Source organism: Larus michahellis, chromosome 9 (genome assembly GCF_964199755.1).
Source record: "Larus michahellis chromosome 9, bLarMic1.1, whole genome shotgun sequence".
Lineage (NCBI taxonomy): Eukaryota > Metazoa > Chordata > Aves > Charadriiformes > Laridae > Larus > Larus michahellis.
This window is the reverse complement of record NC_133904.1, coordinates 6,697,357-6,712,072: the sequence shown is the minus strand read 5'-3', so window position 1 is coordinate 6,712,072 and position 14,716 is coordinate 6,697,357. Positions and strand designations below refer to the sequence as shown.

General features: G+C 38.9%; 1 protein-coding gene across 2 annotated transcripts in view; it reads left to right on the top strand.

Annotated features, from left to right (window-relative positions):
• The window catches only part of MCTP2 (multiple C2 and transmembrane domain containing 2), a 125,337-nt gene that overhangs the window by 84,517 nt on the left and 26,104 nt on the right, over positions 1-14,716 (top strand). The gene's annotated exons all lie outside the window — the stretch shown is intronic.

Sequence of the window (14,716 nt, the reverse complement as noted above, 5' to 3'; positions counted from 1 at the left end):
CAAGAACAAACAAGGACAAAGTTAATAGGGAAATAACCACTTAGGAGCTTGACAACACGGTAAACAAGATTTAAAAAGCAAAGTTTGAAGCTTTGGAGTCGGGGTGAGATGGAGCTGAGCAGAGACCGGTACAAATATCCCTTTTAACTTTGGAAAAAACATAGATGATCTTATGTTTGCCGCTCAGGGATTTCGGGGATTTGCTCTTTACCAGTGAAATGTTCCAAAATAAAAATAAAAGCAAAACTATGTTTTGCGTCTGAGGAATAATACTTATTTCCCGTGGGCCTGTTTAACAAGGCGCTTGCCCTGTATAGAGAGTCCCCGGCTTTTGGGATCGGGAAGCTTCCTCTTAAATTAAGCCTGTGCTTCGCTCGTATTTTTGAGCGGACTCAAAACTTGCATGCATCACATAGGAATGATTCCTTCCCCCCCGGTAATGAGAGAGACCTAAATCATTGCCTCTCGCTCTTTAATTGCATTATGTTGGTTTTAGTTGATGATAAAGCCTTTTAATATGTGTTAAGCTCCGTAGACTAAGCATACAGGTAAAAGCCCAGTCCTGCTGGAGGATAAGCCTCTGTACAGCTGGTCAGCAGGAATGTGTACGCAGGCATCCAGTTGAGAATTAAGGCAATGAGAAAGAAATTCAGGTTTGTTATAGTATATAGATGTATCCCTAGAAGGTGCCTGCATTAAGATACGCATATTTATCTAGTGATCCGTCTGTCTCCAGAACTGAATTAGAAATACATAGTTTTCAGCTGTTTGGCTATCTCATGACAGCCCACAAAGCCAAGCCCAAATGCGCAAACATTTTATCTAATAAAACAAAAAAACAAAACAAAACTGATGGAAAAAAAGGAATCTTTATAGCTAAAACCCGAACTACATACATCCGCAAAGAGTTCTCATTGCCTTTCTGCTCCAGTTGTGACCTGTTGGAGAACGCTGCTCGGCGTTTGCGTTTCCAGCTAATTTGATAACGCGCTTTTTTTTTTTTTTTTTGTGGTCGAAGCTTTGTCATTTGTTTCGAAGCTGTCATTTTTATTAGTCTCCCTGGCTGATCTTTTTGGGCTCTCGTCAGGTGGTGTATGTTCTCCATTGTCTGCCTGGTCTTGGCAAGCTGTAGGTCCTTTTATTGCCATATGACGTGGGCGTGCTTGCAGCAGTAGCCTGTAATTATACCCACCACAGGTGACAGTTACAAGAGAGCTTTGGTAATAATTTTAGCTGCCTGATCTGATGTTTATGAAGAGCGAACCCTCTTTGTGGTCTGGCTGGAGTTTGCTATATTGTTTTGTACTTTAGCAGTTTGATTTATGAAGCCCGTTTTTTGGTTTGATTCCCCCCCCCACCCCCGTCCTGATATGTAACATCTTGTGTCTTTTGAAGTTCTGAAGTTTTGTGAGAGATTAGTGTAGATCTTATGCCGTTTTGCACATTTTCTCTTTACTTTTGCATATCTTGTATTTATTTTGCTTTGGCCGGCAGGGTAAAATGCCTGTTGCCGGTTTTATTTGTATATTTAACATCATTGAACTCCTTTCTCTAACCACATGTTAGCAGGTATGCTGTGTTCTCCTAGTTGTGACACTAATCACAGATTAGCATTTAATTATGGTTTTTCTTGTCTTTGACCATTATTTAACTGTTTTATAAAAGATCAAATTCACTATCCCCAAAGGGCAGCGCTGGTTCCTTTGCTCCCCCTGGAATTGCAATACTTGCGTATGCCAAAGGTGAATTCAGCTCACGATTCTTTACTGTTGCCTTACAAATCCACATCCCAATGTAAGGAATTTGCTACAAAACATGTGGGAAAGACTGAAGTCTACACTGTCTGAAAGCTGGTTTTTTGTTGTTTGTTTGTTTTGTTTTGTTTTGGTGTATTTACTTTCCAGTTTTAGATTCTTTAGAGGAATTTAAGATTAAATGTCTCAAGAATCTCTGAATTTGTGAGAAAGAAGTAATTTGTAATTCTTATCAATTGACTGGTAGGTTGAAAAACAAGAGGAATTTATTTGTAACCATTTGCTAGCTTGTCTGGTCCTAAAGAGACAATATTCCAAATCAGAATCCAGTCACTTTTATTTTCCCAATTTGCCTGGTGCCTTTTCTGAAAGTTCACTGTATTCATAGATTAGAAATTGCATAAACAAAGATGAAATTAGTATTCTAAGTTTCATGAATACTGCATCTGTGTGATACGCATGAAACAGGAGCGTGAGAGAAGCTACTTACCCACCACTATTGGAAATACCAGAATTTGAGAAGCTTATGTGTAAAATTCCCAAAGTTTGGCATGGGTTTGCACTATGCAAGCCGTTTAGAAGAAGGTATGCAGCTCCGCCCAAAAAAAAAAAAGAAAAAGGTAGGAAACCCATGGCATCTAATATGAAAAAGGTATGTATTAGGAAGTGAAATTGTCACGAAAAGTAAAAATTCTTTTCCTTTCTTAGGGTGTGCTTTTTTCCCCAGAACCCCAGGTGTATTGATTTTCTTTCAGTCAGGATCTGCTTGGTTTTGTCTCATTATTCACATTACTTTGACCTGGCACCTCTTAGAAAGTACTTTAAAGCACTTAGTTTTACAGGAAGATTGTAGACTTGACTCTTATCTCCCCTGTCATTGGTGGAGCAATCCTATCAGTATTTTGTGTTCTTTTCATCCTTTTTTTTTTTTTTATCTTTAAAAAGGCAAATCCTTTATTTTTAACACAGATACAAGCTTAGAACAGTGCATTCCCATGAAAGTTATAGTCAGTTTTTATTCTTCTAAAATGGGGGAATAAGTGAAGACATGTCTGTAAGTGGTTTAAATCACTGCAACTCCATTGACTTTAGAAAACCTACGTTATTTAACATGCGTTAAAAATCTCCATCCTCATTTTGGGGCAAATCCTGTGTGAATAGGAGTAGCAGGTTTCCTGGAGGAGGAAAATCCTGTAGGTGGCGATGGACCCCCATGAATGAGCCAGCTCTGGCATTCAGGCTTTTGTCAGATTTTTTCTGGCAGATTTTCTTTCTCTTGCTTGAACTATTTTATTTTTAATTTAATTCCCCCCGTTCTCTCAGCTCTAATCTAACACTAGTTGCAGAAATCTTGACAACTGGAAGAAATTTCCTATTTGAAGGTAATGCAACATTTTGGTTTTATGATGGAGACAGATGCACCTTGAGGGGTTTCTCTTAAGGCATTCTACTTCTTGTGGGGCTACTTTTGCCTTTTTTTTTTTTTTTTAAATAAGAGTTGGATGCTTTATAAGATCTGAAATAAAAGGGGCTTAGTAGAGAAGCTACAGAGCAAATACATTTTTTAAAAGCCTGTTTTCTTTTAGTTTTACTTTTCTTTGACTTAGTCTTAAGTAACCAGGAAGTTCTTGGGTTGTTTAAGGATAGCAATAGTAATAAAAATACTTAAGTCAGGATATTTCCCTTCCATTTTTAGTTTTTTTTAGCGTTCATCGGGAAATAAAGCTGGAGCAATGGGATGACTACAAAATCCCATAAATTTGATTTAAAAAAAAATATGTCCTATTAATAATAAATAAATGTGACTACTGCCACAGTAAAGGGTTACACTGGTAAAGTAGCATCAATAGAGTTTTGATCTCTTCCCCCACCACTTCATTAAAATTAAATCTATTAATCTTAATTGTAATATCCACGTTGTAGTCAAGCGTAGCTTGGTTTCAGGTGCTTTTCCGTTTTAAAGGCAGTGCTGTGATTTTTGAGAAGTTTTAATAAATATGTAAAACATGCAGTGTTTTGTCCTAGTCTATTATGCTGATTATTTTTTTTTTAAGCCTTAACATAACCCATGTAAAGTCAGCGTGTTTACTGAAAGATGAGTGTCATATGCCTCCACTAAAAATCTATTCTACTAGCTCCGGTTCAGAACTTTCTGCTTGCTTTTTGGGAGAAGTCGCTGTCTTCTGCGCTTTCCTTCAGCTTTCATCTTTTAATGGAACAGAGGAGCTGCACAGCTCTGTATCAAAGCCAGTTGTCAACTTTCATTAGATGCAGTCTATTGTTTGTTCAGATTAGAAATAACTGCATTACACTTTGACTTTGAAGGCTTGTTTGTTTTTAAATATACTAGGTATATGTGACCTTTTTGTCATTTGTGATGCACTTGGCTTGACAAATTTGAGATACCCATTTAAAGAGCAGCAAAAACTATTTGTGATGCAGGTACTTCACAAAAGGCAGGTTTTGTACATCTAGAAAAGTGAAACAAAATCCTGCAGCTAATACAAAACATTGATAGATTCATATAAAGTATTGTTAGCTAGAACTGTACCTCAAATACATTGTATGGGGGGGAAAAAAACCACTGATTAGTGAGGCTGCAGCACCCGATTTTTGCAGTGGGTGGGAATCCAGTTAGCTGGTTTTAAAACCCCATTATTCATTGACCATACGAGACCGGTTCAGACATGGCCTCTGTCAGAACACGATAACAGGGAAGTCTAATTCCATTAAAAAAAATGCACGGAGCAAATTTTCTTAAAATGTTTAGAATATTAAATGGGAAATGCATAATTGATACAGTGATATTAGCATTTTTGTTTTTTTTTTTTTTTAGCCAAACACGCCCATCAGGAATTAGATGATGACTTGTTCTAGCGGTTAAGAAAACTTCCCCAGATACTTCCATGTACACATTTGGGAAAATTATTTGCAATGATATATTTCAATTTCCTTTATAAACTAGACCTGTCCTCCTAATTCCCCTCCCTTCAAGTCCCTCCACGGGGGGTTAAGAAATGAAGTATTTTAAAATTATGATCAGATAACTGTTTCTATGAATAAAAACCTAATCTCTGCTTTTTTTAAAAATAGATTTCTATTCCAAAGCTGGGAAATAAATAGTGGTGGTAGAAAGAAAATATGAGATTAATAAAAATGAAGACATTTTGCAGAGCTACTCTGGATTGTTTTAATCTTTTTTTTTTTCTTTTCTTTGTTTTCTTTTTTGCTGGGAAGTAGTACTTCAGTAACAGCATGCATTGCAATGGCTTTCCTGCTTTCTATTTTAAAAGTTGTATGAATAGTAGCAGAGATAGTGATCCGTTAGTGCCCAGTGAATGCTGTCTTACACACGGATACCTACAGTAACACGCAGGGAGTGACTATGAGATCAAATGCTCTGGTTAAAAAGCCTTAGGGAAGCATTATGTGTCTGAGGTCTGATCTATTGTCTGGGAGGTCGGAGAGTGTTAATGCACTCTGCAAAGATTAGACTCCCTCTCTAATTGCTCCAACACTTCCTTAAAGGATTTAAACAGTCAGGAAAGGTGATGCTCCTTGTCAATTTTTGTCTTCTGACAGCCGTTGAAGTTTATCTGTCTTTCCACGGAGACCACTAGATCACGTAAAGCAGGCAGTGTCAAAAGCATGAACCCTGAATTAGGACTGAGACCAACGAATGCCATTATTTACAACTTCATTATTTCAGCTTTTAAATACTTTAAGGATCAGGGAGCAGATTGCTCTTACATGCCATTGCATTTACATTTGGTGATGGGAAATCCCAAAGTCCCACGAAAAGTTTAACTGGCTGAGTTGGATGAAAAGGCACCCTTTGGGTTCTGAAGTGGATCAGGTTATTGTCTGCCTCCCTTGGAGCACGGCTGGTGCTTTCCCACCGCATCTCTGCAGTACGGAGTCAGGGCATGCGAGAGCCACTGCAGTTGTATCTACCAGTGCTCATGTACCCAGGCGCAGTGCTCACTCTGAGCTGCTGCCAGGTTCTCGTTGCTATTTACCCCAAAATTTTCCATTCCCTCGCTAAGTCTGATAATGATTTGATTTCTCCTGGTTCATAGAGCCTAAATCACGTATTAAAAAAAAAACAAAAAAACACCAGCTCAGAAATCTGCTAAAGCTCATGCAGGGAAGTTTTTCTGCTGCTTAACCAGCCTGCCCGTGCTGTCAAGTGCCGGCTCCCATCACTGGTTTTACATCCAATGGATCAGAACCACTTAAAAGAACCAGACTGTTACTGTGCAGCCTTAGCTATTTGAAAATCACTTTGAAGCACCAAATAGTTTTGTTGCTGGTTTGGAAGACTAACCTACTGTAATGGCTTACGTTTGTAAAGGGCGCTGCTTCTGCTTGGGAAAGCACTTTAAGAGCAAGGGATGAAAAAGGGTGAATGTTAGTGAGAAAGGAGCAGCACGACTCAACCCCCAGAGAATTTGGAAGATGTAATATTTCTGCGACGGGGCCGTGGTATCCTAACGTTGACAGCAGGGTAATATTATTGTAACGAGAGTGGAATTTGACCCATCTTTTTAAAAATGTCCGTTCCTGTTTTGCAGACACGTGTGACTGTCCCGTTTCCCTGCAGCTCACTCAACATGCCAGGTCCTGCCGAACAGAGAGCCGGCCTGTAGTTATTTTTTCTGGTGGATCAGAAGCTTTTTAATTTGAGATAGTGTCTGTGTTTTTGCTAGTCTTGCAGCATCTAAATGTGTTGGTGTATATAATCCATTTCACACATATAAATGTATAAATATGACCTATATAAATATACATACATTTAATGCCTCTTTTCTAGACTCTGAGCAGATGACTAATGCAGCTGTTCAAAGGAGAAAAGGATATTTTTTTATCTTTTTTTTTTTTTTTTTTTAAAAAAAAAGCCCTCTTGGCTCTGAATCGGAAATTGAGGAGCAGAATTCATCAAGTGTATTCTGATCGTTCTCACATGGGTAGTTCCTCCTTCCCTTCCTGCATAGCATGTTCCTTTGCACTGTTGCTATATTACATGAAATGTTTCATCTGTATATAAAAATTAAAAATTCAAACAAAAATCTGGCCCACATGAAGAACAGGCCCTTTGGGCATATGGTTCATTATGCATATTCGTTTAATTACTAAAACACTTGGGATGTCTCTACTGCCCTTGCTTTCAACTTGTAAAGTTGGATCTGTTCTGCAGCACAGAATATGTTGAACAGGCATGTGTCATAAAGGACTTCAGTTTTCTCCTACTTAAAACTCTATATAATGTTCTTGGCTGGATTGTTAGAATTTACCGAATATTAGTTCAATCCACTGCATCAAAACAGCAGTTTGGGATCTCTTTTCCCTTAACACCTTCTCTAACCCCAAAAAGGCAAGTTTTACAGTGGTTAGTTCAGAGTTGTGTTTAGTATCGAAGTAACGTGAGACTAAGGATTTAGATTTCAGGCACATTCCCACAAAACACCTAAAGTCGCACGTTGAAGCTGTATAACTTTTATTAGCTAAGAAGGGATTGCTGTGATAGTGTGACTTTAATTGATTTTCAGGGCAAACAGGTGGTGATGGTTTAGGCATCCCTTAGTCTCCTGCCATTCCCAATTTGGAGCTACACATATAATAGCTTTATTAAAATAAACAATCTTCTGGCTTTGGTTTTACCTGAACAGCTGCTTGAAATTGCAAGAGTCTTGCAACTTTTTTTTTTTTTTTTTTTTTTTTTAAGATTGTTCTGTATTTTGGAAAGCAAGATGCTATAGGTCTGCTAGTGGAAAATCTCTATGACATAGTCATGCTGTCAATGCTTAGGATTTTTTTGTGTCGCCGCTGTTGTTGCTAGCTTACAATAGTAATGTATTTAGGGTATAATTACAGTGAGTCTCCCAGTCATCTTCATGCATTTGTTCTGTAATGCAGCAGTTTTGTCACACTGCAGATGATGAACCTGCTGAAATTGTTGAAGTGTGTTGTAATCGCACTCGCTGTTCTCGTGTTCGGGGTGTGTGTCGGGAATGGCAAGGGCTGGGGTTCAGTTACGATTTTTGCTCTACTCTTGGCTGTGGGAAATGGGTCTCGGGTAGGTGAAGAGACCTTCTGGGCTCCAGCACCGGGCTGTGGTGGGGAATCCCATGTACAGCATAAGGAATGAGAATAATCTGAAATTCTTTGCCTGAAAGGATGTCATTTTATTGCTTTATATGTGCTTTATGGGTGTTTTTAAATGTCTGCATTTGTGATCTGGGTTTACTGGAATTTTTTTTTAATTGAATTTTTTTAATTGAATTTTTTTGCTCCTTCTGCTCTGTTTCGGTATGGAAACATTTCTTTAGGGCTGGAGGTTTTGGAAAAGAGGGTACCGGACTGTTTTGCAGCATTAGTGTGTACCAGCATCCATTTCTCATTAATGTGGGTTTACTGCAACCTGATTTTTTTCTTTTTTTTTATGCCATAGCTGGAGACTGCCAGGGAAGTAACCTCATGTGTGATCCTCCTGCCACTGAACACTGAATTAAGTCTAATTAAACATATTTGCTTTATTAGAGAGCCCTTTTTCCTTTACTTATTCGGCTCTAATAGACGCCATGTACGTCAAGGAGGAAGTCATTAAAGTAGTTTAAACATATCGTTTATGCCTCCCATTTGCTACCAATTGTAACCCTATGGTGGGAGCCCAAAGTCAAGGAACGCTTCCACCAAAGTCTCTTTCCAGGCGCTGTACAATTACGTCACCGCCTGACCCTCACTGCTGATGTTTCTCACAATGTTAACAAATATGTCTCCAAAGTAAGTGGGCATTTATCAGCTCAGCTAATGATAAATTTTTTCGTGACCCTTTTAAGGTATTCACCTTGTCCAGAATAAATAAAATTAACCTACGTTTTTGCCTCCTTTTAAATAGCACGGATATTTTTTTTCTGACACTTTTGGGAAGAATTATTTACTATAAGATCAGGCTTTTAACTTGCATAATGCTTGTCTTCCCCGCAAATGGATCATAACTTTCTGTATGAAAGTAATTCCAAAACTACGACCCTGCTGATAAACAAACCAAAACATTCGAGATAAAAATGACCATTTAATTTAGCTACGATATAAAACAACAGAGGGTTTTTTTTTTTTTTGGCATGCCACCGCTCTTTGTTTTAGGATCTTCCCTCATTGCTGTTGTCTGTGATAGTTACCTCTTTAGGAATAACATGCAGATTTATTCCCCTGACCCACTCCCAGCGGATTACCCCAAAAGATAGAAAACTGTTGGAATATTTCTTTTCCCTGTTTTTTCAATCTTAAGCTTTATTGCTTGAGGGTCTTAACTGTATTTTACTTGGCACAGGAAGTGTAAAATAATGTTAGATAAAAACATGAGGAAAAAATTAGACCAGTCAGCATGCTAGCAAACAGCTCCTTATTCAGTGTCTGCAGCCTGAAAGGATTTGAAGTCTTTGACTCCAAAACTGTTGTACCTACATAAATATGGAACCCAAACCCTGTGTTGTTGTAGTCGGTTTTGTTTTGATTAACCTCTTTTGGGGTTAGGGATAAAGAGAAAGTAGCAGCCACAAGAAAACTGGATAAGGGCACCCCGTTAGACTTGGGGATGGGCTGATCGGCTTTGGGATCTAAATGTATGTGTCGTAAAGGACAAAGACGACACCCCCAGACACGCACCTTTTGGTGCTGAAATTTGTCATCCGCACCAATTTGATGGATAATCTTCAAATATCTGGAAAGCACTGTATAAATCTTAACTTATAAATTTAACAGGGGATAAGTTCGGCAAAATAAACGTGAACCGAGCAGCTCTTCCCTGACCTCTCACGGAAGAAAGATCTCTCAGGATCTTGTTTTTAATTTCCTAGGCTGGCCAGTCTCATTAATGTAACCAAAACAATAAAAATAAAGGAAAACCCTCACTTCTTAGTTGCTTTGATTTTATTTTCTTGCTGTTTCTCTCTTACTGATTCCAAGCATTGTTTTGAATGAAGAATAAATCCATCGAACGTGGTAATGACACAAGTAATTCAGGATCAGAGTGAGGACATTTTCTAAGTGTTTGCAGTCTTAAGCGTAGCATCCAAACCTTCCCTGATGAAATTACCAACGGCAGTGTCCCAAGAGGATGGTGGAGAACAGATTGTAATATTGTCAACTCTTCTGATTTCACTGCAACTTTTGCAGACTAACATGCTTTTTCTTAAAGCGCCATTTCTTAGAGTCCTGTGATTGCACATGAATCACAGCTTTCATTTAAAACACAAATGAGTTTCTACTTCCTAGCAGCAGCAAAGAAAATGAGATCCCCCTGAAGAGTCTAAACCAGACAGTGATAAAAACGGCCCTAACACATATTGACTTAAACAGTATGAGATTTTTCGTAAGTTCTTTGGGGATTTTTTTTTTTGTTGATTGTTTTATGCCTTATTTTGTTGGAGTGGGGGGCGATGGGTTTTTTCTTTTCTTTTCGAATGTTCAAACTGGTGTTAAAGTTGTGACCCTGATGACCATAGTTCCTATCCTTCGAAGGCTTTATTCTAGTGCACCTTTCCCTTGTTGCATCCTCACACGTAATGTAAATTGTGACGCCGAAGTTGGGTGTCTTGGGTTTCCTCCCCCGCCCCAACCTCATCCTGGGCCACTTTCTCAGCAAGCTGCAGATGGGACAAGCAGGCATGTGGGACACATGGGTATGGCAGCAGGACATTCAGCCCACGCAGGTAACTGAGGTGGGCAAACGTGGCCACGTTGTTTCTGTTAACCCAAAGCATCTTCTGAAAATAAAAAATCAGGTAGATCTACATAACAGCAAATTGTACAAACACATCCTTTATTGCTACTTCTCACTTCTGTGCACTCATGCATGTAATACAGATTGAGTTATTTTGGGGCAGAATATTCGATGTTTTGGTTTAGCTTTGTGTTGTATAGGTGGATTTTTTATGTGTGTCAGTCTGTGTTTTTAGATTCCAATTGTGTTTGTGCTTGCAACAGGGAGCTTGTGTAGAAGAGCTAAGCTTTTTGCCTGTGGTACACCCTTAAAAAATTAGGAAGTTGTATGTGTGGAGCAATGCAGAGATAATTTGTAATGTGGCATAAATATTTAAAGATCTCTATTCCTGCAGGTCATTTTTGATTTTGGTCATCGCCATTCAATACAGCGCACGTTTCATACCGCCGTCGAGATGCTCTGTGTTCTTTTGCTGGGGACACAAAAAGCAAATTGAATCTAAAGTAAATAGGTTTCTTCTGACAGTGCCGGTTTATTTAAGTATAATTTCTTTTCCTGCCATGTTCTTCGTTATTGCATCGCAATGAGGGAGCGACTCTGCTCGTAACTGACCCCTCCTTGAGCTCCAGCTTGGTGGCTATGAGTGGTGTAGGAGCGCTCTCAGCTGAGCATGGCGCAGTGAGAAAGCATTGTAAGGATGCAGGAAGGAGAGTATTGGTAAGAGCGATTCTGAAATGCATCTTTGGAAAAGGATCTGTTCTTAAAAAAGAAATCTTTGGGAGAGGGACTTCAGTGGGAAATACAGGCTACGTGACTGCCTCAACCTTTATCTGCCATGCCCTGAGGTGGGGCTATATTAGACTAATTTCCGTAATTGTTATAGGCTTCTTTTTTAAAATCTTCTCACTAGTCCAATGCACAAGCCAGCTCAAGAGCCTCGTTACTGCACTCAACACCAGGCTGAGCCCACACCATGTACCCTGATTTCTGATTGTGTTGGCCCAACACCACCGTGTTCATGCATCCATATTGCCCGTAGCTGGAAGAGATACCTCTGTATATACAGATATATATACGCATGTACACGAATGTCCTGCTCTATGTCAGCGTGTTCATTCTCCTCGTTACTCTTTTACTCTCCCTTTCTGAGGGCAGGAATAAGTATCTGTCAGAAATAATTTGTTGTCGACAGGCTTATTGCCTCCAAGGGATTTGAATGCCCTTTTTGGGGAGCCAGTATCTTACGTTATTGGCTAATATTCTGTATTTTGTTTGGGGCAGAGGGATTGAAAGCTTAAGAAAAAAAAAATGCTCAAGAGTTTGTCCCTGAATATTTAGCTGCAGAAATTTCTTCTTTTTTATAGAGACCGTTTGTGTGTACACGGCAACTTGAGGCTACATAACCAGAGATAAGTTAAAAATATGTAATTCCTTTCCCCTGTAAATAAAGGGGAGCACATCTTTGTCTCAAATCAAAATCAATGTTTTGGTTTAATTAAAAACATAACTCGGACATTCAGAGCAGTATCAGCTCAGGTTTTTCTCCTGGCTTCAGGAATTGCATAGACCGTGTTTATAAATTGCAAGGAAACTTTTGACGAAGCTGTTAGTAGTTTAGAGTTCAGTTAAATTGTGTGTGGTTTTGAAACTTGGAGTCTCAAATAATATTTTTCACAGCTCCGCTGATGAGGCATTTCATTAGCATTGGAGCCTACACTGGCTGAGAAAATAACCTTTTACCATAGGTTCCTTGCATGCATTTAATCTCCTTTCACTTTTATTTTTTCCATCTGATGGAATGTATCCCTCTCCTTCTCCCATCACTGTTGTTTTCCAAGAGTTATTCTGTCCCACAATACAGTATCTCTTACTTCTCCACAAAGACATATACCAGGTCAAAAAGAGCTTGTTTCGTAGAGTTAAAAAAGTTATAATTACTGTGTAGAAACATTACACAGAAAATCCTATCTAATGCTAGGTTTCTAAACCTCTTAAAACTGTTCTGTCCCATGACTGTGGGTTTGCTGGTGACAAATGTTTTATGGGCATACTTTAGTAGACACCCGTCTAAAATCTGTTCTTAATAGTCAGATCCTAAATGGAAACCAGAGGGGCAGAAAAACCAGATTTGAAACGTGTTTCTAAGGGTTTGTTTTTACTTTCAGTTGAGACTGCCTTCTCTCATCTTTTGTACTGCTGTCAAAAGGGCCACTCTCATGGTTGTTCAAACTCCATGCTTCTTGACAGGAACAGTTGGACCCCTCTTCAATGATTTTCAGATGAAACGGCTTCCAAACCTCCAGAGCTTTAACTTGTAGTTATTAGGCCCTTTGAAATAGCAACACATTAATCAGCTGAAATCAAGTGGTCCTTTCTCCAAGGCTGTGATATTGCTGTTCTCTTCTAGGTAGAACTCTAGTCTAAATATTAGTTTCAAGAGCTCTTTTTTTTCCCCCCCTCTAGATCTGTCTATCTCATTTCTGTTTCTATTTTGATCATTGCTTTACAATGCTGTGAATTAAATCGTTCAGTTCTATAATAGGCTTTTATACTCTCAAATTGCATTAAAAGAAGTAACGCAGAAAACTAGCTTCCACTTGTTTGACTTTTTTTTTTTTTTTTTAGAAGTTGGCTACCGTCCTTTTAAATTCTCTCATGCACAGTATGAAGCCCAGCAGAAAAGGTGTCAGTGATGTAATGGATTATATCTGACAGAACTTGGTCTAACGATGATGTGAAACATTGAAAAACTTACGGTTTGTTAAAACTGGATCATTTGAAATGGGGACTTGGATTCTGTCCCTGACTTCTGTAATATTGAGCAAGTGATCTGAACCTATTAATGACTTCCCTTACCAGCCTGTGTATTTAGGCAAAAGATAGTCTAGGGATTACAAGAAATCAAGAAGAAATTGTTCCTTACAATAGCCATCATATACATCAGTGGGTGAACCGTTCTTGAGTTTTGGCAAAAGGTACTGCTCAGAAAATAATTTAGGGAGGATAATGCCAGAGCTTCTCCCAGGCATAAGGTATCACTGGGGAGAAAATAAAAACATGCGTGATTGAGGCGCTTGTAATTTGGGGTGTGTGTCTATATCACAGGGCTGCTGATGCTGTAGTCAGTGTCAGGGAGCTTCATGAGAGTTGATAAAATAGGACATGGGCCTGTTGGAGAACTGCTTTGAAAGCTGATGCTGCAGAAGTACTCAAAAGGCTGTTAGAATGCAGAAATATTTCTATTCGCTGTGTAAACACCCTCAGAACTTTTATTATGTACTGTATGTTCACAGCAATCATTTCCCATACCTCCGAGGCTAAATAATTTCTGAATAGCAAAATCAATTTGTCTTGTGTCTGTGTTGTGTCACGGTAATGAAAGTTCTCTCCACTGCCATGGCAGCAGTAAAGCAACTCTTCTTCAGGGGATGTGGGAACTCTATCAAAGCATCGCTGTCTGAGTTATAACTCAGCAACTGATGAACCAGTCAGCATTAGAAAGGAAGCGACAGCATGCCTCAGCTATCAGTTGAGACTGCAGTGAGATTTTGTAGTTCAGTTTTGAGTTTTATTTAAGATCTGAAACTTAATAATACATGAAATGTACTGTTGGATCGAAAATCACCAAGGTCTTGATTTTGTATCTTGCCTAAATGACCTGTGATTGCAAGTTTGTATTATACTTGCGACTGAGCAGAATGGTGTTCATATAGGATGGTGGCAGATGCACTAAAATTGGTTCAAGTCCTGCAAGTGAATGAATGAAGAGAGGTTCCTCAAGAGCTTCATTGACTCCTGTAGGACTTTGCCTAGCTGCCTGCCAGTGGAGTGTTTTTGCTGCGTTAAGAGAAGACTGAGTTTGCTAATACCCAGGGAGATGATGTAAATGCAACCTCCTCCAGCAGGCTGAAGCAAATGTTTTGAATTAGTACCTGGCAATATGAATTTCCATGAAGGGGTTTACATAAGGATCAAATGTATGTATATATGCGTGTGTCTATTTTTATCTGTCTATATATACCTGAGATAGATATCTCTGTAGATACGTACAATGACAGGTCCTTGTTCTTTAGAGTGACATTTGAGGTAGGACAGAAGATGGTATCACCTTCAGTTTGTCTTACAAAGCAAGTAGAGATTCATCCAAGGGAGCTGGAATAGCTTCAGAGGAACTCATTCAGGTTAGAACTTTTCATTTATGGAAAACTCTTTAGCTTGGAATATCACGGTTTTTGAA